Source organism: Panthera pardus, unplaced genomic scaffold (assembly GCF_024362965.1).
Source record: "Panthera pardus isolate Hobbes unplaced genomic scaffold, ASM2436296v1 HiC_scaffold_17, whole genome shotgun sequence".
Classification (NCBI taxonomy): Eukaryota; Metazoa; Chordata; class Mammalia; order Carnivora; family Felidae; genus Panthera; species Panthera pardus.
This window is the reverse complement of record NW_026526732.1, coordinates 139,624,248-139,648,568: the sequence shown is the minus strand read 5'-3', so window position 1 is coordinate 139,648,568 and position 24,321 is coordinate 139,624,248. Positions and strand designations below refer to the sequence as shown.

The 24,321-nt window shown below is 46.3% G+C and overlaps 1 protein-coding gene and 1 long non-coding RNA gene across 2 annotated transcripts in view; one reads left to right on the top strand and one right to left on the bottom strand.

Annotated features, from left to right (window-relative positions):
- TRERF1 (transcriptional regulating factor 1) overlaps nucleotides 1-24,321 on the bottom strand; it is a 207,532-nt gene that overhangs the window by 87,511 nt on the left and 95,700 nt on the right.
- Nucleotides 11,488-13,175, top strand: LOC109271625 (uncharacterized). Its single transcript, XR_002082043.2, has 2 exons — nucleotides 11,488-11,786; nucleotides 12,635-13,175. It is a non-coding gene; the product is annotated as an uncharacterized LOC109271625 (long non-coding RNA).

The following is a 24,321-nucleotide window of genomic DNA, read 5'->3' as shown; positions in this document are numbered from 1 at the left end:
GGCAAGGGCTGCCTCTTCCCCAGGACCAACCTCCCACCCCTATGTGTGGCTAAGCAGTCCCAGAAGAACTGTCAGTAGTGAACTTGCCCTCCCTCTGAAGGAACGGAGGACCACACCTGCACCTCAGCCGCATTGACATTTGCAGCCAGCCCATTGCTCAGGCCCCAGCAATTGAAGTAAAAGAAACCCAAGAAGCTCAAATTTCAGGTAATCCCGAAAGCACACCCAAAAGGCAACAGACTGATTAATTCCACTGTTCAAAACGTATCAGCTGTTATATGTAAGCAAACAAAAAAGGGTAAACAAAATGAAATGCCAACAAAATAAAAAAATAATTTTCCACATGTAAATGAATATCCTTAAATATAAAGACAGCATAAAAATCAGCAAGAGAATGACAAACCACCCAAAGAAAAAAATGGGCTACAGGCCATCCACGAAAGAAGAAATACAAATGGCACAAATACATGAACAATTGTAAACCTCAGGAGAAATCAATAGAATGCAGATTGAAAGAACTTATCCAGTTGGGAAATATTTTTCTATCCTAATGCAGTGTTGACAAGGAAGTAGAGGAAAGAAGCATGCTCACCCATGAAGATGAACTGACCAATGTCTATCAAAACTTGAATGTGCATGTGGTCTGACCCAGGAATCTACCTGGTAGAATGTTCACATTATATATACACAAAAATATATATTATGTGCTCTCCAGTATTGACAAGAATGTGGAGAAGTGGGCACCTTCACTACGGCTGATGGGAATGAAAATCAGTATCCTATTTCTGAAGAGACATTATAACAACAGGTGCCAGAAACATCTTAAAGTTTTACGTAGCTTTTGAACTCAAGATTCTACTTGCAGAAATTCACCCTTAGGAAATCATCGTGAATATGCCTAAACATTTAGTGTAAGGATTCTCATGTGCTGTCTTTAATGGGGAGGCAGGAGGGGGGTCAAAATACAAATGGGCAAAATGCAAGGCCAGGTAAATAGAAGGTACAGCCAGAGAATGCAATATTATGAAGCCATTAAATTATGCCACAGGCCTTCTGGTTTAAAAATGGAAGACTGGGGCATTCGGGTGGCTCAGTCAGTTAAGCGTCCGACTTTAGCTTGGGTTATGATCTCATGGTTCATGGGTTCGAGTCCCATGTCGGGCTCTGTGCTGACAGCTTGGAGCCTGAAGCCTGCTTCAGGTTCTGTGTCTCCCTCCCTCTCCCTCTCTCTCTCTATGCTCCTCCCCCACTCACTCTCTTTGTCTCAAAAACAAATAAACATTAAAACAATAAAAAAAAATTAAAAGAAAAGAAAAGAAAAGAAAAAGCAGGGCACAACGCCTCTGCCATCCCAGAGAAGGATGTGGACCAGAAGGGTGGGTCTGCTCTGTAGACTCCAGAGAGTCAGGAAAGCAAGGATGTCAGGAACGGGGAAGGGTGGAGAGAGAGAAGGCTGGAAATGGGGACTAAGGGCAAATCAGAGAACAGAAGACAAACACATCCACAAACTCTCATCACTGCCCCCTGCCCACCTGCATGTACCCTGTAGGTAGGAGACTGGAGGTTCCTTCCCCAGATTAACTAAATGACAAGCAGGTCTCCCCAAGTAGTGGTCAGGTCCCCTGTGGGTCACCCCAAAAAGCTCCCCCAGCTGCGAATCACTAAGTCAGAGAGGGCAAAGGCACAGGGGAATGAAGGACTACTGAGTGCTGCAGATCCCCAAGCAAGAGAAAGGAAGGGATTCAGAACCCAGAGCAGGATCCAACCTTAGGGGGCACTGGGCTGGGTGCTGGCTGCCACCGTTCCTCCCAGCCCTGACATTCTGGGCCACTCCGAGCCCGGGTCTAGCCACACTAGCGATGTTACCAGAGGCATGTGCACCCCAGCCCGCGCAGGCCCTGCGGATGGGCCCTTCTGCCCTCAGCTTCCCCTCTTCCCCTGAACTCTGCCAAAGAGCTGGGAATGGAGAATGTGTTTCCAGGAGATCCTGAAAAATATGTGTCATGAGCCATTCTTTTCCTGAAAAGTCAGGAAATGTTCTAAACCTTGTGACATCCTTGTGAAGAAGAGGCCCAGAAAGGGATGGGGTGAGGTGTCGTGCATGGGGCCGAGCCCAAGGAAGTTGGATCCACCCTGATTTTTCTTCAGATCTCTAGAGAGAGAACAACGGCTTGGAAAACAGCGCCCATTACAGGATTCCTTTGGATGGTCAAGGCTCTCACAGAGGTGAAGCTCACAGCAAAGCTACCGTCCTTCCTTGGGCTGTGGGCGACGCTGAAAGGGAAGAACTCACATGGATGCGGGTTGGGGGCAGAAGCATCTCTCCCAGTCCTTTAAGCAGGCAACAGTCTCAACTCCCCGATGGGTGGGACAGTCCCATCTAAACACGAAGGGACAACTCTTGTTCCTTTCCTAGGCCTCCTCCCCTCCACCGTGAACCTGACCTCTGGGAATGTGCCCAGGGGCTCTCCCAATTATTCAGGATCTGTCTGAGGAAGGCTTCTTCCACTGGCTTCTTCAAGACAGTCAGGATATATCTTCCTGTCTCAGTGTTTATTCTTTCTAAGAATTCCAGAAGTCTGTGTTCTGGCCATTAAGACCTAGGTCGAGAAGGAAGTAGGTTCTAGTTGGGTAAGATGAGGGTCTCCTATGGGGCATCCGGTTCGGTAATGCCAGCCTTTCTGCTAAGCTGACAGCCAAGGACAGGAAACTGGCTTGTTTTTATGGATCTGGCCTTCCATCATGTTTCCAACAAATATATAGACATATATAGGGAGGGCACACCCATAATGTTCCAGAGACTGTTGGATGGAAAATAAAAAAAAAAAAAGAAAGGAAAGAAAAGGAAAAAATCCTTGCTCCCAAGGAGATCTTCGGAAGTGATGAGGTTCGGTTGTAGTTAAGACACAAGTCTGATGTGTGAGCCAGCAGAATGAACCGACTTCCCATAGCCCACACGCTCATTTACACTCAGTCACCAGCTTGCTCCTTAATAACGACCAATCTTGTGTTGGCTGGTTTTAACTCAGACGGCGCCCGATTAGGCTTATTTCCCCTCCTGCTTGTATCTTTCTTGAATTCGAAATAAACTGGGGAGCTAGGTCCAGGCAACATTTTGGAGAGCTCATGACTGCAGTCAATGCTTAAGGCCCTGCTTGCATGAGGAAGTTACCATCCTCCTCATGAGGAGTGAACCGGGCCCATCTAAGGGGATGTTTTCTGAAGGTCCTGCAACATGGTTCCATCAGGCACCTGACTCACTGGTCACTTAAGCTCTTTCCCTACCGATGCTCACTTGCCTGACACAAATCTTCAGCAGCCACATCAAGGCCAGCAGCTTCCCTACACCCTGGGCAGCTGGGAAAAGGGTTCTTCTTGAGATGAACAGACCTGGGCCCCAGAGCGAGAATGTAGAGCTCCCACCACCATTAAGTAAAGGGACCTACCCCCCAATTCCAACTGGCACAAGGGGCAGAGAATAACCACAAGATCCCAGGGGGGCCCCGGTTACTGACTTCGTCCTCCACGCGAGGAAAGTATAGGAGCCTCCAAGGGCCACATGGGCCCCTCTCGCACTTACTTAATGTGAAGAGGAAATTGCCCCAGACACCCACCAACGGATGCAGAGGCGCTGAGGCCAAGGGCAGTGACGAATCCCAACGGCCACATCCAACCACGTCTCAGCCGTATAGATGGAAAAGTCCAAGGATACAGCAAAGAGATTTTTTCTTTCAGGTTGGCAATCCTAGGTGGGTTTTCAGCTGGGGCCAGTAAAAAAATAAACAAAACAACTATATTGACACACGTAGTTCAAAGGTGTGTGTGTGTGTGTGTGTGTGTGTGTACGCGTGTGCACTGGAAAGGGTCCCAAGCCAAGAAGCCCTGTAGGGATAAATGTGGAAATCTAAAAAGAAAGCAAAGCACGCTTTGGGAAGGCAAGTGGAGCCCAGCGATTTGAAGGTAGTTGAGCCGCGGGGGTTACGGCAGGCTAAAGACAGGAAGCCCAGCAGATCTGCCTGCAACAGCTGCTGACACGCTCACTCCTTTCCACGGGGTGAGTGGCAGCTAGGCCTCCTTGGCGAATTCCACCATCACTACCCTCTTTCAAATTGGAAAGCAACTCAAGCCCCAGCTCTAACGTTCTCAACAATTCTATTACCTAACGGTATCATACAGGCCAATCTCATGTAACAAATCTCATTACAAGAAAGAATTGCTTGGATGGGCCGAGTCATGGTGATGTTTTGATTTGGTTAGAAAAGAGTCTCTCTGGGAGTTAATCCTATACAGCAAGCCCTCTCTCTGGGCCCGACCACTTAGCGTGGTCACTCTCCGTGCTGAAACAGCAGGTTCTGAGCTGACGGCAGCACGGAGAAGAGGGAGGGGACGGGGGTGTGTGTGGGGGGAGAACACCACAGCTTTGCTTAGGGTCTCAGCTCCTTGAGGGGAAAAGGGAATTGAACTCTGAGATGCCACTCAGGTAAGGGCCACCACATATCACAGGCCTGCTGGCACTGGAACCAAAGAGGTGAAACGGTGGCGAGGTGGGGTGGGGTGCAGAATGCTCCCTCTGATATTTCAAAGCTGTGAGCAATCGGTCCGGCCGTGGTAGCGGCCCCACGTGCCCCTGAGTGATGCACGGTGGGGGACAGGAATGGGCACCGGGGCTCTGGTCTGATGGAAGGTGCTGGCTCATTCGGCTTCATCACGGGCGAGATGCTTCCCTCTCTAGAGTCCTGACATTCATAATGAGGTGAATCTGACACATTCGTGTCAGGACTGACCTCGCCGGATTGTTTATTAGGCTACGTGGCACACGGGCCACAGAAATGAGTACAACTACTGTGACTTCTGCAGAGGCAAACCAAGCCTGTATGGGGCCAGCTGTGGGGGGGTTAACATCAGAGGACAGAACAGGGCAGGGCAGGGAGGGGACACTAGGAACCAGAACTCTTGGTTCACCTGGCAGTGGGGGCCAAGAGCCCAGAAGCCCTGCTCCCAGGTACTGGGGGGCCAGCACCAGATACCCCTTGATTCCATAAGCAGCTGGAGGTAGGGCATCCCTCTGTTGACAAGTCAGGGGTCCCGGAAACAGCAACAACACTCGACAGCGCTTACAGTGTGCCTGCCCCCAGGTGCTTTACAAGTATTAACCCATTTAATCTCCAAGACAATTCTATCTGTCATGCACATACTATTTTGTCCATTTTACAGATGGGGAAACTATGGCGCTAGAGAGTCCCCGTAAGCAGATCTGAACCCGGGCAATGTGGACCCAGAGTCTGTCTGTGCTCACCTGTGCTCACTCGAGGGCCTGTGTGCTTCCACACGGTTCTGGATGGAAGAGTCGCCACGCGTGAGCACAGGGCAAGTCACTGACTGAATGCCAGTGATGTGCTATGTCTAGGCACTTTCCCATGCATTAATGCTGGGTTTCCCCTCTCCAACTCCAACACACCCTTCACTTCCTCAGGGAAACTCCGGCTTCCCCAACTAGGGAGAGCTGACATGGCTCCCTCTACTTGGTCAGTCGTATCGTTTTCCACGGCTCCACATTATTCGCTTGTCTGCTAACTTAATAAATGCTTTTCTCCCTGGCTAGATTCTAGGCCAGCACCATCCCATAAGACTTGGTGCAATAGCAGAAGTATTCTATATTTGTGCTGTCCAATGTGGTAGCCAGGGCCACACGTGGCTACTGAGCTCTTAAAATCTGGCTAATGTGACTGGGGGACTGAGTTGAAGAATTCATTTAATTTTAATTAACTGAAATCTAAATATCCATGTGTTACCAGTGGCTGCTATATTCAACAGTGGAGGCCTGATCCCCACGAGGGCCTGTTTTTGCATTGCAATATCCCCAGAGTCAGGAAACAGTAACGTTTATACGAATGAATGAGGAATGAACAAATGAATGAATGCACAAACACAGGAGAGGGAAGCTGGAGAGGAAGAAAGAAGCAGGATCCCAGGGGCACCACATTCTTGCCTCCCATTCTCTCTAGCCTCCCTGCTAACCTGACCATCATGCCCTGTCTCTGGGTCTTGAGAGGATCTTCAGAGCCCTTCACCTTCACCTTCAGAGCCCTTCACCTTCCATAGCCTCTGAGGTCCAGCAGAATCTGGAGCCATAACACCCGTTTCTATCCCTCCCCACCCTTGCCAGGAAGTACGTCTTCTGTAAGCTGCCTTGTTCTACCTACTGGTGATGCGCTGGGGTCAACAAGCCATCATCTGCAAGAAAGCTGATTCCAAAGGAGGAATCTTCACTCCTTCCCCATTCTAAGTTCTGTGTTTCCTCTGCCTTTGGGGGTTCACTTCACACCTGCACAGAACTGAGTAGGGCGAATGACTCCTATCAGACCCTCATCCCCAACACCTTCCTGAGAAGCATGACCTAAGGAAATAGTGGCTTGTGTGGCTCAGGGCAAATTCACAGCACCCCAGACGGGTGGTCAGCAGCCAGGGGTCAAACTCCAGGTCTGCCACGAAGTATCACACAGCTTGGTGAAGCCACACTGCCTGTCTCAGCAGATGGTATTCCATGCCCATGCAGGTCGTATTTATTAAACCCTTTCTGCACGTAGGCTGGGCGTATGGTGATGGTCATGCTTCCTTCCCAGTGGTGCGCAGGCCCTAGCAAATGCCAAAAAAGAAAAATACATGATGGTTTCCTTTCTTGAAGGAGGTGAGCTGGGGACAGTGGGGCCTTGGGGGCAATGGAGTGTGTATCTGGTAAGGGGTTCGGAGAAGTAAGGGAAGTAGGAGGATGACAGAGAAACTCTAGCTACTGATGCGCCCTTTAGGCATCCTGAGCTGCTCAGTGGGATGGTGAGCACTGAGGAGCCTGGGAAGGGCCCTGGTCTCTCCTCTTTCTGTAGAGGTGCTAGGCCCAGCAGAGAGGGAGGTGGTCAGAGAAGGGCAGTGGGCAGATGGTCAAGAGTCCAGGGCCGTGGACCAAGAACTACAATGTCTGCGATCATCTCCAACATTCAAAGCACCTCTTCCCACTTAGACTTCTCTTGGAAAAGCTGGGTTCAACCTGTAATTCTACTGCTCCTCACAGAGACACAGGAGAAACTCACTGTAGCAGGCTGGAAGCCCCTGTGGTTTGTCTCTGGGCCCAGGAACAAGCTGATTCACTCCTGCTTACGGAGTCCCCACTTGTAGACCAATGGTTGTGGTCCCCATCCTCAAAGCCAGCCTGGTCTGCTGGGAGAGGCCAGACTGTCTATACTGTCAGGTATATGTGATAGAGAGCACAGAGGAAAGGGAGACTGGTGTCCTGGTGGGGATGGAGAATGGCTCTAAGGAGACACGTCTCTGAGCTGAACCTTGAAGGATGTATAGAACCCTCACAGGTGGAAAGAGGGAAAGGCGTAAGCAGGAAGGACAGCACAAGCCAAAGGATGGAGATGGGCAAGTGCCGGATCAGTGGTTCTCAACCTGGCTGCATATTAAAATCACCCCTGGAGCTTTTAAAAGGGACTGATGTCCAAGGCCTGCCACCCGGAGATACTAATGTAACCGATCTGGGGTGGGGTCCCAGCATTGGTATTTATGAAGAACTCCCCAGGGTTGGTGGTTGACATCCCTGCTACCTGGACCAGCTGCACCACCATCACTTAGGAGCTTATTAATACAGTCTCAGGGCCCCCCGGGCGGCTCAGTCGGTCGAGCATCTGACTCTTGATCCAAGCTCAGGTCTTGATCTCAGTGTCGTGAGTTCAAGCCCCATACTGGGGCTCCACGCTGGGCATGGAGCCTACTTAAAACAGCAGCAGCAACAACAACAACCAATACAAATACAGAAGAATCTCAGGGCCCATCCCAGACCTCCCGAGTCAGAATCTGCATTGTCACAAGATCCCTGGGCGATCTGTGTGCACGGTAAACTCTGTGAAGGCCTGCTCTAGAGTACTAGAGGAAGGGTGAGGAGTTGCATTTACATCAGCAGGCTCCTATCTTTTTGTTCAAAGGCATCTGGCTCACTGCTATGGGGAAGTGGTTGTGCCCAAAATGATATGCCCAAATGACCCAAAGCAGCAAGAGCCACGTATCAGAGAGCTGCCCTCCGCTGAGCACTGTGTGGAAAGGAAGGTTACTATATGGCACAGATATAAAAGAGGGAACTAAAAAGTTGGGGGGCAGGGGAACCTGGGTTCTGACAGGACTAGGATTCTCTGAGGCACTGAGAAGAAAAGGTGATCTGGGCCATAGGAATGTGAACTCAGAGTGCATGTGTGCATGTATGTGCATACACAGGCATGAAATTCAAAATGGTGCTAAAGATGTTATCAGACTTTGAACTATTACCAGAAGCCAAGTGTCCTAAATTAAATGCATCATTCGTTAAATGGAATTTATGAAAAATTAACAAGCGCCCAACCATTAACTTCTGAAAAGCAGCCATCTTGCTTCTGAGTATTATGGGCTAGGAAATGGCGCCCCTTTGTCTCCTCCCTCCCCATGCCCCATTCCCACCCAGCAGGGTTTAAGAAGACTTTCTCAGAATCTAGTCTTCGATGTCACACACAGACTTTGGAAGTGATCAGCCCCACTGCTGGAATGGGACCTAAAAGAGACCCTTCCATACCATTCACAGCCCACACAAAGCCAACTCCCGGGAGCATCTGTTTTTTTGTGGTGATGATTCAACACACATCTGTTTTTATTTATTTTTCTCAACTGATCTATGCCCAACAGTTGGCTGGATAACCCACCAGCCATTCCTAATCCCTCTTGCCCACCTCCACTACTAAGGCTGGAAGAACTAAGCAATCCTTCGGCAGCTTCCCTTGCAGCTAGGGGTGACCGCATGGGACTCACGGAACCAACAAGACAAGAAGCACAGAGACAGAAAGCCAAAACACCAAGGAGGGCCAAGTAGACAGACTGAAAAATCTCCTACCCTTGATATCACCACTGAACTGCCAGATACACAACAGGTAACCACTGCTTCCATCCTCACTTCTTGTTTTATGAGAAAATGTGTTACTGTTATTTATGGCCAGAAGCATACCAGTGGTCTTTCCTATCCTAAGCTCCTCTCCTTTCATCAGCTTCCCCTCCTTGTCTATTTACTATTTCCATCTAGTTTTTGCACCACACCAGACTCCGGACTGCTCCATTTTCCTTATTATTTTCCGAGTTACAACCTCTTCCCCCAACTCATTGTAGAAAACAGCAGGCTCAAATGCACAAGCCAGCTTTTGAAACACCAGGCTTGAATGTCCAATCCTCGATCCCCACACAGTAGCCTCTTCTCTCTGGAAACTTCAGCAGAGGTACAAATTTTTACCCAAAGCTGTAAGAACAAGGAGTAAAGTCCATTATTATGTTTCTTTACATCTTGGGTTATCATTATGAGCCAATAAGGGTATAAGGGTATTTCTCAGGTGTATTTATATTTTAACAAATCTTGAATTTCATAGCAGGTAACAAGACGCAGCTAACTCATCCAGGCTGACATGATCAACAAAGACAGAAGGCCTTGAATAAGTAACTACTCCTGAGAACAGATGTGTAAACAGAAACACGATTTACGAGCTAGCCTAGTTCTCTTCTTAACCTAGACCGATATGATCCAGACACTACCTGGCTGGCCCCGAGTGTCCCTCCAGCACTTAACTGGATATATGATCAGGCAAAACATATTCTACTCTTGATTAAGTTTAAGATTTCTTTCTTTCAGCTGACTCCTTAATATATATGTTCAACAGACATGTTTTCTGCAACTATTGACATGCCTTGGCCTCCTTCAGGTTGTGAAATGCTCAAAGGCAGGAACTGTGTCCAAATGGCACTTTGTCCTTCCACACTGCACCCACCCCAGGGCCAAGTCTGATCCCATCCCCAAAACAACAGTAACCAAGTCAAAATTAGAAATAACATGGCAGTTGCCAGTCACAACCAAACAGCCATTTCTTACCTGTACATGCTACAGAAATTAGTCATGTTTTCAGGGCTCCCTCATTTCAAGAATGATTCACAATTTTTTGTGAGTCAGACACACCACCCCATTCCTGCTCTAGCTCATAAGGAGTGTGGAGTGAAAGCATCAAGGAATGGATAATTACCCCCAAGATTACCCTGGGGGGCAGAGAGGCAGACCTTGATAGGGACGGGAGCTCACCAGGACCATTACGGAAGGTCAAGCAATCTAACTGCAATGCTCAATTTCCCCAAACAGGAATATTGCTGTCATGGTCAACATCTATTCATCAGCACACAGACTGATCTATCCGTTCTTCTACAAGTGGCATTCTTCCCCCCTTTCTTGGCTTTGTTTCTTCTTCACACACCATGCATGAAGCTTCAGGAGGGTCACCCTTCCCCAACCATATATATGAGCAAAAAAGAAAACTCTCTTATCAGATCACATCAAATTAACATTCTGAAAATTCTCCTGAAATGATCGATTTCTTTCTGGAACTTTCTCTAACCAGTACCTCACTCCTCCGTAACATGCCCAGCCGCCTGGTCTTTTAGAGCTCATCTTTATGCACTAAGCACTTGACCATGGATGCTGGGAAACTGTTCAGAAGCCGTTCCTCCAAGGCCCTGCCAGTTCTAAGATGCCGAGAGCCCATCAGTTGGTGACTGGCTCCCTGAGTGAAAGTGGTAAGCTCAGCCTGGTGGCTTCCCCTCACATCCTTCCAGATTTAGGTGTGGGACTTTCATGACCCCAAATCATTTACCAGCAGAGCAGGCGCTGGAAAGAACAAGGGGCTTTATAGACAGAAAGTTCTGAGTCTGAACCTAGCTTGGTGTGATTCCAGGCATACCCGCTTAACACCTACAAGCCTCTGTTTTCTCATCTGTAAATTAACACCTGCCCTGCGGGATTCTTTCAAGGATTACAAATAGTGCAGGAAGTTTCCGGCCCAGAGGAGATGCTCAGTCCGGTCAATTACCAATAATCATCCTTATCACCGTAGTGAGAACACTCCAAAAATACACCCATGCACTTATGTGATACCTCAATCATTGGTACTGCTTGGTCTGTGCGTGCATCCACTCAGGGTCTTTATTCTGTGGCATGTCCGTGGGTCTGCCTTAGAGTCTAAGGCCCCACGGAGGGGCAGGAGTGAGGGCAGGGCAAGGTTTAAACAATACACAGAGGAAGGCACATTCCCTTTGGAGACGAGGCACCTGCTGTTTTTGAGGGAGATCTGGCTTCCTATCAAAATTCGGTGGGTTAGCTAAACTGTCTGAACAACACCAAAGCCTCAAGTCTAAGCCTGACATGGCTCCCTCTTCCAGAGCCGTGGAGCCCACGCCCCTTCCAAGGTCAGCTGCTTCATTTAGAAAATGATCACCAGACACAAACAGTGAGTTACCAACACCTGTTGGCAGTACCAGAAGAAAACTAAGGATCTGTTCTTCAGTCCATCTTGGATGCAATGGGGATAGGAGTTTCAACTTTATTTGTGGAAGGACAGCATTTAAAATGTTCAATATCAATTCCTATGCTGACATCCCCCCTCCTGCAACCCCAGGCTTTGGTAATTATTAGTGAAGCCATCTGCTCAGCCTAATGAAATGTGCAATCTCCTGCACATATAATTAGTGAAGTCACTTTAATTAATTAAACAAATTAATTAATTGCAAGGATACTGCAACCATTTCCTAGGAACTGCATCCAACTCATTTATTCTCCATGTGTCTACCGGGCTCCTACTGAGGGCAGAGTCCCACACTCGTGCTCTGAGGAGATAAAGATGCACCAAGTAGAAACGGAAGCCAAATGACACGGTTGCTGATGACTATCCCTTCCGCTTCAGGTGACCAATTCATCTTGGTTTGAAAGCTCAAAGTCCAGGTCCTGAGAATCCCCCCACCCCCAATCCCAAGCAAATCATGGTGGTTGGCTTGACCTGGGTCAAAGTTCACCACTAGACAATCTCCACTGGAAAGGAGATGGCTAATACTGGGCCATCCTGCAACCTGGGATCCTGTCATGGGAGACACTGCTGATCAATCAAGGAGCCCAGACTCAACCAGGCCCAAATCCTTCTCAACTTTGCTCCAGGAGCCACTATTTTTTTTCTAATGTTTATTTATTTTTGAGAGAGAGAGAGAGAGAGAGCGAGCAGGGGAGGAGCAGAGAGAGAGGGAGTCACAGAGTCGGAAGCAGGCTCCAGGCTCTGATCTGTCGGCAAAGAGCCCGACACTGGGCTCAAACTCACGGACTGCAAGGTCATGACCTGAGCCAAAGTCAGACGCTTAACCGACTGAGCCACCCAGGTGCCCCCAGGAGCCACTATTAATAGTCTTGAATAAGAAGCCCAGAAAATTAAATTTATTTTCCATCTATCCCCTACAATCATAAAAACTCTAGGCTAGCAAAGGCCTTCAAGGTCTAGTCTCATCACTCATCCAGAGCTTAAATCTCTATAGTATCCTCCACTAGTAGCCAGCCAGCCTCTCCTTACATACCTCTAATGACGGGGAACTCTCTATCCTTTAAAGTAACCCTTCCTATCTTCAAAAGTTTTGGCTGTTAAACTCCTTCCTTTAATTACTGAAATGTCTCTCTTATCAGTTCTCTTTGGGGGGGGGGGGACCACATCATGGTGCTTCAAATAATAAAACACGGTTATAAATTCCTTCCTCGTCTTCTCTTTTCCAGGCCCAGTTTCTCCATCTGTTACCCACATGATGTGGTTTCGAGTTGGGAGTGCTGTCCCAATCCTCTAACACCCCGTTGAAGCCCCTCCTGTGGTACAGTACCCAGGTATGCCCCTCATGCCCGGTGTCCACACCCCTGCTGGATTCTCCACTCTGTTACAGCATCTGGCAGCTTCACCACGCACTGACTCCCACCAGCTCCCTGACGCCGTTTCTGAACGTGCTACTGTTGAGCCACAATTCCATCCCATCTGCCACAGGACTTCCCAGGAGCTTACACTCCATCTGGAGTCCTGGGATATGAGAAACCCCACCAGACGGTAAGAAAATAACCTATAAATGACCAACTGCCACTTTCCCTGTTAGAAACAACTTGCTCTGAAGGTTTGCTTAAAAGTGATTTCTTAAGAATCCTGACAGCATGTAGCCACAGAAACCATATTTAAAACGATGGATGGACTCTCAGACTCTCAGGTTCACAAAAGCCTTCTGAACTCACAATGTACCTGCAGCATAAAACCAATAGAGCTATTTTACCTACACGTAGCCACCATTTATATTATGGTTTCCATGGTAACGCAAGCTCTGCATTCCATTTCAGAGAAGTAGACAGGAGGTATGCCCAGTGCTGCATAACTCTGGGTTGTCTATGTCATGGGGGGGGTGGGGGGGGTGGGGGGGGTGGGTATTGACCTCGGAGAAGAAATGACTCTAGACACCAGTCCACTCTATGAACTCACAGGTCCTTCAAAGTGTGTTGTCCTAAGGGCCACCTGAGGGCCGGTTAGGGCCAGGTGAGGTGGGAGGTTGCCACCAGGATACCTTCTGGAAGGAGGCAAGTGATAACAGTTACAGAGCTGGGTTGTGTCTGCGGTGGTACCGTTCTTCAACAAACTACCGCAGACACAAGGATAGGGGTGTTTCTCAAAGTCAGAAAATTAAAACTAGAGAAGCCACTATTTGTCATGTTCCTGAGTCTTTAAGGGGGATCTTTACAAGCTGGTGTGTGTGGTGACTGGCGGGGGAGAAGGCGGGGAACGTGTGTTGACACCAAATTGACAACGGTGAGGATGCTGAGCAGAGCCGCCAAGCCTCAAGCTCCTCCCCGTGGGAACTCCATATCCATCCTTCCTCCCTCTTCTCCCAACCCTACCCGACCTCCACCCCCACCCCCTGGACCCAGGCTGCTTCTTTTCTAAGGAGTCTACAGAGCGATCAGGAAGGCAGTGAATGGAATCTGCGGCCATGTGTTCTATGCACCCGCCTAAAGCAGGAGTAGCTGTGCCCACCTGGAGTAAGGTAGGTAGGCAGGAGCTGGGCCTAGGGCCTGAAGCCCGAGATGTGAGACCTCCCTCCACCAACCTCCTAGCACCCTGAACTTGTTCACTAGTGACGCCGACCTCCCCGGGCCTCAGCTTCCTCATCTCTAAACTGAGCCTAACATCCTCCTCACGGGACTGTCCCAAGTAATAAATGAAAGGTAGTAATAACAACAGCTGAACTTCTCATAGGAGCTCTTTCCAGCACTGTTCTATGCACCGGGATTAACTCATTTAAACTGTACAACAATCCTCATACTTCCTTCATGAGGCCCAGAACAGGTGGGCTATTTGCCCAAAATTGTGTAGCTAAAGTAAGCAACGGGGCCAGGAGAACAGACAAAAAGCGACTTTGGAAACAAGAACATGTTATAATAACATGTCACTGTTGTCCGTAATGAGCAACACAAGACCATGCACGGGTGCTCAAGTCTGTATCTCCTACCACAAGAGATCGGAGGGACCCCTGCCCAGAGCTCCTAAGGCTCTGACAGCATGTCTCTTTCTGCCACAAGTGCAGACCTAACCCAGCAGTCATCTGAGTAGAGCACGCTGTGTGTTAAACATTATAGCCCCAGGGTTTGGTCAAAGGCCTCCTCATCACTCGACCACCCTGTTTAAAACTGCAAAATGCACTTTATCCCCCTCACTCCCACTCACCTTCCTGATCTCATTTTTTCCCATAGCATTTATCACCTTCTAACCCACCACATATTGTATTACTTTGTTATTGCCAGCCACCCCACTAGACTATTGGTTCCCCAAGGGCAGGGAGTTTTATCCCTTTTGTTCAATGTTATATCCCCAGTACCCTGCACGATGCTGGACACATGGTAGGCGTTCAGTTCAGTGTTTGCTGAATGAGTGATAAATTAGTCTTCACGGACACAGAGAAAATGTCTTTCAGAAATTGTTAAGCAAAAGAAAACAGGCCCCTAAATTTTACATAAAATGATCCCATCTGTGTAAATATACATACTGTGTGTATGTGTGTGTGTCTGAACATATGTGTGAGTGCACAAAAAACAAACTGGAAAAATATACATTAAAATGTTCACTGGGGTTATTTCTAAGAAGTAAAGACAGCTTGGGGCACCTGGGTGGCTCAGTCAGTTAAATATCTGACTCTTGATTTTGGCTCAGGTCATGATCTCATGGTTTGTGGGATTGATCCCTGCATCAGGCTCTGTGCTAATAGCACAGAGCCTGCTTAGGATTCTTTCTCTCCCTGTCTCTCTGTTCTTCCCTGCTTGCACATATGGGTGTGCTCTCTCTCTCTCTCTCTCTCAAAATAAATAAACATTTAAAAAAAAGAAGTAAAGGGGTGCCTGGGTGGCACAGTCAGTTAAGTGTTCAACTCTTTTTTTTTTTTTTAATGTTTTTTGGTTTTGAGAGAGAGTGAGAGAGACAGAGAGACAGAGCACAAATGGGGGAGGGGCAGAAAGAGACGGAGACACAGAATCGGAAGCAGTCTCCAGGCTCTGAGCTGTCAGCACAGAGCCCAACGCAGGGCTTGAACCTATGAACTGTAAGATCATGACCTGAGCTGAAGCCAGTCGCTTAACTGACTAAGCCACCCAGGCGCCCTGAGTGTCCAACTCTTGATCTCAGTTCAGGTCGTGATCTCACAGTTTATGGGTTCAAGCCCCGCATCGGGCTCTGTGCTGATGGCACAGAGCCTGCCTGGAATTCTGTCTCTCCTTCTCTATGCCCCCCTTCCCCACTTGTGTGCAGTCTCTCTCTCTCTAAATAGATAAATAAACTTTTTAAAAAATTAAAAAAGAGAAGTAAAGACAGCTTTAACTTCCTACTAAATGTTTTACCAAGACCACATATTATTCCTATAAATTTTTAAAGCTACATACATCTGAAAACAAATACACCGTATACACACACACATACACACACACCGCAGAAGCACACAGTTGGTTACAGGAGACCCAAGCAAGAGGTTATCAGCACTGGTGAAAAGTTCAAAATATCCACCCTCATGGGGGTGGGCCAGAGCTGCGTTTTCACTCACGGATCAGCAATGCTGAGACAAATAACAGAATCAGGCCTACAGGGTCTGGGACAGCACAGCACCTCCTTCTGAACTCCTCCAAAAAGGGAATGACTCAAAAAAGGAAAACTCTATAAAAATCAAAACCCACTTGACTGCCTCTGTAAAGCAGTCTCGGAATTGTTTAATCCTCTGTGATTATTTTTAAATTACAGTCGAATGTTCCAGAAAATGTGAGGCAAAACCTAATACACAGTGAAGTGTTTTGTGACTAAAAATTCACTCCACATTAAAGAAGCCTCATTCTCCTGTGGCAGTGTTAAAGAGGAAGTCGGGATAACTGAATTCCACCCAAGACCCGGGGCCTGGCTCAGAGCAGCGTGTATTCCCACCCTCCTGCTCCATGCTACTGACATTACTCTGCATACAGGAGCTCACAGAGAACCACCAGCCTGCTAGCTTCCACGTCCCTCTGTCACCCACAAATCACCGAGGTGCCATCAAAGTGGTATGTACCAAGTGAGGGCCAGCTGTGGGCCCAGCACAAGGCCAGGTGCCATGAGGCGGAAGGAAAGGAAACAAGATAAGACGTCTGCCTTCAAGGAAGAACTAACACGCGAGAAATGCGGAAGAAAACAATTAGGCTCACTTAATGGAGTAGCACTGACTCTATGTGTATTAAGAATTCTGAGAACAAAGAGGTAAATGTGGGGAAGGAAGCTTCAGAGAAGACAGCAGGCTACAGTCGGCCTTGCTGACAGCCATAAGCCACAATGTGCCCAGAGGACAGGTGCAGAGGGCTGGGTCTGGGATGAGGGAGGCGGGCCTCGGTGTGAACGACACGAAACTGCGGGCACAGCTACCCCAGCACTGCCACTTCCCCTGCCCTACCTTCCAGGCACAGCGTGGTGCTGTGCCCGCCGAGTGCCACATGTGTGCAGAAAGCCTCCCCCAGAGAGGGCAGGCTCTTCCTGAATGCAGATGAGTTTCAACTCTATGTGACAGAAGCTTTCACATCTTCGTTGAGTTTTGGAGCCAAGCAGGGCCAGAGAGGATGAGAAGGCAGCCCCTGGGAGGATATCTAACTCCAAGAATTCTGGTCAACCCACAGCGATTCAGAACACTGGTCTGGAAGGGCCTCTAATAGCAGAAATGCAAGCAGGGCTCAGGGCTTGGCTGAAAAGAGCTAGGAGAGGTTAGTGGAGAAGGCAGAAAGAAGAAGAAATGGGCCCAATTAAGGACCTTGCAAAGGGAAAAGGAACAGGGAAAGAGCTGGCCAGGGCAGGAAGGGAGCGACCCACTGTCCTGGTTTGCCAGGGACCGAGGGGTGTCCCGGGACTCAGGACTTCCAGTACTAATACTGGGACAGCCCCAGGCAAACCGGGATGAGTCGGTCCAACCAGTGGTCCAACCAACACCATTCAGGGAGGCTGAGGGGGTGCTGACCCGTTGGTGCTCACCGCCCCCTCCTTTGTGGCTCTGTCATTGCTCATTAGCAGACTCTAGGGCAACGGGAAGAATGAAAATGTCAACACGGGGAGGTGATCATGTGCCCCTCCTGGCTTGTGTCCTCCCATCTCAACCATGAAGATTTCTGAAGGAGCTCAGGTACAGGTAGAACAGGGAATTCTTTATTGTTGAAATAAAAGCTAGAATTACAGCCACCATCCTTTACTCGACCACTTCTCAGGCATTGAGCTTACCAGGCACCGGCGAGGAGGGGACACAGCACTGTGCCATTAGGGAAGTGCCTTATCTGTACTTGGAAATCAGAAGAAGGAGGAGTTGGCACACCCAGCTCTGGAAACCATCCCCATCCAGCCTCCATCACCCCCTTCCTTCTCAGAGCTGGTTTCTCCCCCAGGCAGGTCCCTAGAGAGGACCTACCGATCCTTGGCTTCTACCCACCCATGGAATCTGCTCACTCAACAAGAATTAATTGAGCATTTACTATGGACAGACACACTTAAGGACTATAGAGAACACAAAGAACAATAAGATGTAGGCTCTGCCTTCCAAGAACTTATGGTTCGGGTGGGGGAGTGTTGGGGGTGGGGTGGGAAGGCGGGGGTGGTATAGGAAGGCAAGAATCACTTAATTAATGAACATGTATTTCCTTTGCCGTTAATATGTGCCATGAACTGTACTGGAGGAACAGAGATAATAACCAGACAACTGCAAAGCCACTGTGAGTACAATGAGGGTGAGATGGAAATGCTCAGGAGGGGCACCTACCCCAGTCACCGAACCAAACCCTAAATGATCACCCACTTGACTTCAGCATGGAGGGGAGTACTGTGGAGGATTAAAAAACAAACAAAAACAAAAACAAAAAACAAAAAAAAAAACACAAAGAAAGTGGTAAGACCAAGCACTGACTTCAAACTGTTAACCAAGTGATCAAGGAGATAAAACCCATAAATATGAAACAATTAGTGTATCACAGGACCCACGGTGAAGTGTTAACTGTGGAATGCAGACCTTCAGCACAAAGAAACAGCGGGAGAAAGTCCATAAAGCTGCCCAGAGGCAGCAGAAGTAAAACCGGAGACAAAATATTGATGAGGGAGGATTTTTCCAGTAGGGAGAAGCCAATAGGTGGTTTTTTTCTCAAAAGTGAAAAGCAAATGTATGGTTCCTACTAAAAATGTTTCTAAATGGCACACCTATTCACAGGTCTTTGGCTTGAGCAAATAAGGATCTTGCCAATGGTAACTTTCACAAATGTAACTTACATTGAAATGAAAAGATAGGCATCAAATCTAATTTCAGCTGAATGGAAACATATTTAATTTTGTAATTGCAGTTCCATGTGCATAGCTGCACGTGCGTGCACACACACACACACACACACACACACACACACACACACCCCTTGACTCCTTTCTTATGTCTATCCTTAAGCCATCCAATCTCCATCCTTCTGTTAAACGAACCCCATAATTCAGGGAAAGAAAACTGAATTACCAGGGACAATCTACAAATTAATGACTGAGAATCGACCACATTGGCTTTTGCTATAATGATATTCACAAAGTATGAGCAGAAAGGTCACATTTGGTCTGATGGTACACTAGTCAGTCAATAACAAGTTAACAACTATTGACTGACTGTCTATTTAATGAAGAACCCTGTGCTGGTGTTGGGAGAGTGAGAAGGAGGGGTTGGTGAGAGGGATTCGTAGAAAGAAGGCATGATGCCGGGGAAAAAAAAATGGAAGACTCATTAGACACCGAGTCTGGTCCTTGCTGTATCATTGAAAAGGCCTTGGGTAAGCTGATCCCACGGTGAACTTCACCTCTTCATCCATGAACATATCCATCTACCTCTCAGGGTCATTTACACTTCAAAGGGGAGAATGTAGGCCACACTTCAAAGGAGAGAATGGAAGCCTGCAGTGCTTGGAAAAGAAGGATCTGTATTAATGCGTCATGGAGGTTTGGAGGTACCTCCCCTGCTTCACTAACCCATCTATTTTTCCAACAGTCCCCTGAATCTCCCAGGCAGTCAATCTGTCCCATGCCCTCCACGTGGTATTGATTTAGGGAAGCATAAAATCCAAATGGAGTCAACCAAGGGCAACCAGACTCAATTCCACGCCTTTGGTCGATCCACTAAGGGTTTTTCCTTAGAAAAACAAGTGAACAAGAAAACAGGCTGACCCAGGAGCCGTGGGCTGTCATTCTGGGGCCAGAAAGGGAGATCATGCCTGGGAAAGGAACCAACACTGAAGGAGAAACACTGGATCTTGGGCACCTCATCTGAGCCCTGGATAAAGCCTCACCTACTGTCAGCGTCTACTCCCAGACTGAAAACAGTCTGGGTTGGTTTTCATTTAATCTGTCATCTGATAAAATGAGAGAAAATATAGCTAACACAAGGTTATAAATGTCTCTAGTCCCTCACCAAATCCCTGTGGCTCCATAGGCCACCCAGGGAGCCACTTCCCACCAAGTGTCCTCCTGAGCAGGCAAGACATTAAAGGGCTCACTCAAGGAACAAAAAGAAGAAAGGCAACCATAAGCAGTAAGATACAAGTGACTACCGGACCTGTCTTTATTTGCTTCCTGTCTTCCAAGACCAGTGAGGGTAGAAGTGATGAAAAGGGAAAATCACTCAGTGATCAGCCAAAGGGTTGGAGCTTCTGTCTCAGCTCTCTTTCTGCAAGCTTCCTCCAGATGTTTACCTATTCTCTTTTATGGTAACCACTGAAGAGCCCAGAGGAACAGCGCCAGTATCCTACTGATTTATTTTATATCTGAAAAAATTACTCAGGGCCTGCAGTCCTGAGCTCATGTTCAAATTAAGTTTGCTGGAAATCTAATTTGGGACGAGTAATTTAATTTGGCTACTACAATTAAAAGTGGTGCAGTATTTGTGTTTTAGAGGAAAACCATATTAGATTCATCTAATCTTATTAGGTGAACATCACATTTAGATCACATTATATCTGGAACAGATATATACTGGATTGATTTCTTTCATCAATCACTCAGGAGGCCAAAGGGACTCACCTTCTTCCCACTCCCCGCAGACCCACCTGCCACAGGTCAGAAAAGGTAGCGAACATAAAGGAGGCATCGTGGAGAACTCCACTGCACAACCCAGGGGTTCACGTACCCGCAACATCGCCTACAACAACCTCTCAAGTTCTGCTGATGGGTAAACTAAGGGCTCAAGTGGACAAGTGACTTGCTCAGGGTCGCAGTCGATGGTAGAGCTGAGATGACATCTCAGCTCCCTGACCCCTAATTTGGCTCCCTGCCACTCTACCACGTGGGTTTTAAATAAGATCTAACGTGAAAAACAGCCAGAGGGCCTCTGAGACCCCACTACTCCTCACTTAGCTAAACCATGGAGTCCTCAGATACCATCTATCAGCCTGTCTCCCTGCTGTTCCTAACTATCCCAGGAAGATAAAGAAGGCGATCTCACTATCTCCACAGGTAAGAAACCAGTGCCCCAAATTCTTCTTGAGTCCATTTTTTAAATTTATTATTTAAAAAAAAATTTTTTTAACATTTATACATCTTTGAGAGACAAAGAGAGAGCATGAGCAGGGAAGGGGCAGAGAGAGAGGGAGACACTGAATCCGAAGCAGGCTCCAGGCTTCGAGCTGTCAGCACAGAGCCCGACGCGGGGCCTGAACTCACGAACCGCGAGATCATGACCTGAGCCGAAGTCGGACGCTCAACCGACTGAGCCACCCAGGCGCCCCGAGTCCATTTTTTTATTGATGACTACTTTAAATCCCCTCACTTCAAGATAACTAAAATTTCACATTGAGAACATTCAAACCATATGATGGGTCAGAAAAAAGAATCTGCTTTGCTTTTTAAAATGTTATTAATCTCAGAAGTACCGCTAACCGGGCAGATTCAATGCATACGATATTACACATCAGGGCTCCAACTGTAGAGTTTAATCTTAAAAAATTAGGTCACAAAGAAAAATCAAGGGAAGGAGAAGCCAGATAAAAATATTTATAACATGACAAGTTAATACATGCCGCATACAAATCTCTTATAAATGATTGAAAAGAAGATGGAACACTTCAAAATAAAAACGAAAAAGGATTCAAAGAGGTAATTCACATACACACACACACACACACACACACACACACACACACAGATTACTGACGGCCTCATGAAAAAAAATGTTCAAACCCACTGTAAGGAAAGCTTGCAAATTAAAACAGTGCAGTACGGTTTTCAACGACCGAATTGGCAAAAACTGAAACAACTATAATGCCCATGGATAGTCAAGAGTGCTCTGAAATAAGAATCCTCAGACACTACTGATAAGAGTATAAATATGTCCACATTTCTGAAGGGCCATCTGGTAATATGCATCGCCAGCCTTAACACTGAGCAAGTTCACTCCCAAGAATTGTCCCTGAGGAAATAATCAGAGGAATACTCAAAGATTTATGCACAAAGACATTTACAATAGCAGCACTATTCAGAATAATAAAAATCTAGGAAAGCCTAACTGTACCATAATAGAAAAGTGTTAAATCAATTATGATACATCAAAACAGGGAATAATATGTAGACATTAAAACTCTTATTTTTGAAAGAGATTTAAAGACACAAATGCTCACAAAATGGCACTAAAATTAAAGACTCTTAATAGGATGATTCCATTTTGTAAAGAAAATATACATCATATACATTATAATTTTTTTTAATGCTTATTTATCTTTGAGAGAGACAGACAGACAGAGAGTGAGCAGGGGAGGAGCAGAGAAAGAGGGAGGCACAGAATCGGAAGCAGGCTCCAGGCTCTGAACTGTCAGCACAGAGCCCGACGTGGGGCTCAAACTCATGAACCATGAGATCATGACCTGAGCTGAAGTCCGACGCTCAACTGATTGAGCCACCCAGGCGCCCCTGTCACCATAGGTTATAAATATAACAAATGGTGACAGGTTCGGCTAAACGTCCAACAAATATTCATGCTCTTTCCAGAGTGTAGGGTTTTCACTGGAAAGCTGGTACCCAGCCAGGGACTACATTTCCCAGCATCCCTTCTACCTAGGTATATCCATGTGACTATTCCCACGAATGGAATATAGGCAGAAATGACATGAAGCACTTTCAAACTGAGGTGGTTGGGAAGTGACATGCTTTCTCCATGCTCTCTTCTTCCAACTGCCAACTAAATGCAGAGGAGCCCAAAGCCCTAGGGAATGGAAGAATAATATGATGAAGGACCCTGGGCCACTGAATCTACTCACTGGAGGGCTGACCACTAATCAGAAACACCTATGTTGGACTAAGAAATAAACCTCTACTGTGTTAAATCACAAGTTGGGGTTTTAACTGTCCGTCAGCAAGTGTTACTTTAACTAATATATGCACATAGAAAGATAAATTACCAAATTTTATCTGATGCATTGTATGACAGACAAATTCTAGGTAAATTTTTTAAAAATGTATTCTTTCTACCATAAGCATCTTCTTTAATAACCAATAAATGTATTAAAATAAAAAAGCAAACCTTGAAGGACAATGCTACAGTAAAATGTTAAGTATAAATATAAAATATTAAATAAGATTACAAAAATAAAAATGTAGAAAATTGGAAAGGCTAAAAGGAAAAAAAATACAGACTTACAACTTTAAAAAATCGACTAAAATAATTCCAGACAAATGACTGTTCAAAAATGATGTAAGGTTGGGGTGCCTGGCTGGTTCAGTCGATAGAGCATCCAACTCTTGGTCTCAGGGTCATGAGATCAAGCCCCATGTGGGGCATGGAGCCTACTTAAAAAAAAAAAAATGACCTAAAGTTAAATGACAACAAACTGGGGAGAAAAATGGCAACTTATACATGAAATATTAGTATCCTTTACTATGTAAAGAACCTTTATGAATCAGTAAGTGGGGGGATAAATACAAGAATTGGGGGAAAGATATGAACACATAGGCATAAAATAAATACTGACATACACTTACAAAAAGATTTTCATCTCACTAGTAATTTTAAAAACACAAATTAAAATAAGATATTCATTATCCCTCTATCAGACTGATGAACATTTAAAATATTGTCACTATAGCACCAAATGTTGCTGAGATGATGATGAAATGGGTAATCATGTATGTTACAGAAGGAAGTTCAAACAGTATCTCACTTCCAACAAGCAGTTTGTCACAAGAGAGAAAAAAAGCCTTAAAAACACTGACTTTCTAGATACTTGACAGAAGGAGTAACAGAAGAAATGATTGAATAGGGGGGGAAAAATTAAACAATTTAGATACCCATTTGCAAAGGACTGCTTAGATCAATAAATTATGGCATGTTGTATGTGCTATCACATATTAGAATAATACACAGCCATAATGTTAAATTATGATGAAGATCTAAAGGCACTAAAGCACAATAGTGCCCACAATATAAAAAAGCAGAATACAAAACAATATAGATAGCATAATTTCTTGTTTAAAAGTGTGGGTGTATAAGAACATATATTGTAAATGCATAAGGAGAGCATAGAAGGATTCTTTCTTATAAAAATGTTATAGTAGTTATCTCCAAGGGGTGGGATTATGGGTGACTTTCATTTTCTTCTTTATATTTTTCTATATTTTTTACATTTTCAGCTGTGAGCATGTATTACCCTTATTTATGTTTTATTATGAAAAATTCTAAGCATATATACAAATGTGGCAAGAATATATGTACCCACTGCTGGGCCTCAATTATCATACATGGCTGACCTTGTTTCATCTATATCCCACTAGGGCTCCTGTCCCTGGATTATTTTAACATAAACCCTGGATATATCATTGATCCATAAATACCCCAAAAACATCTGGACCTTATATGAGTTTATATATACCTTATATATATATGACC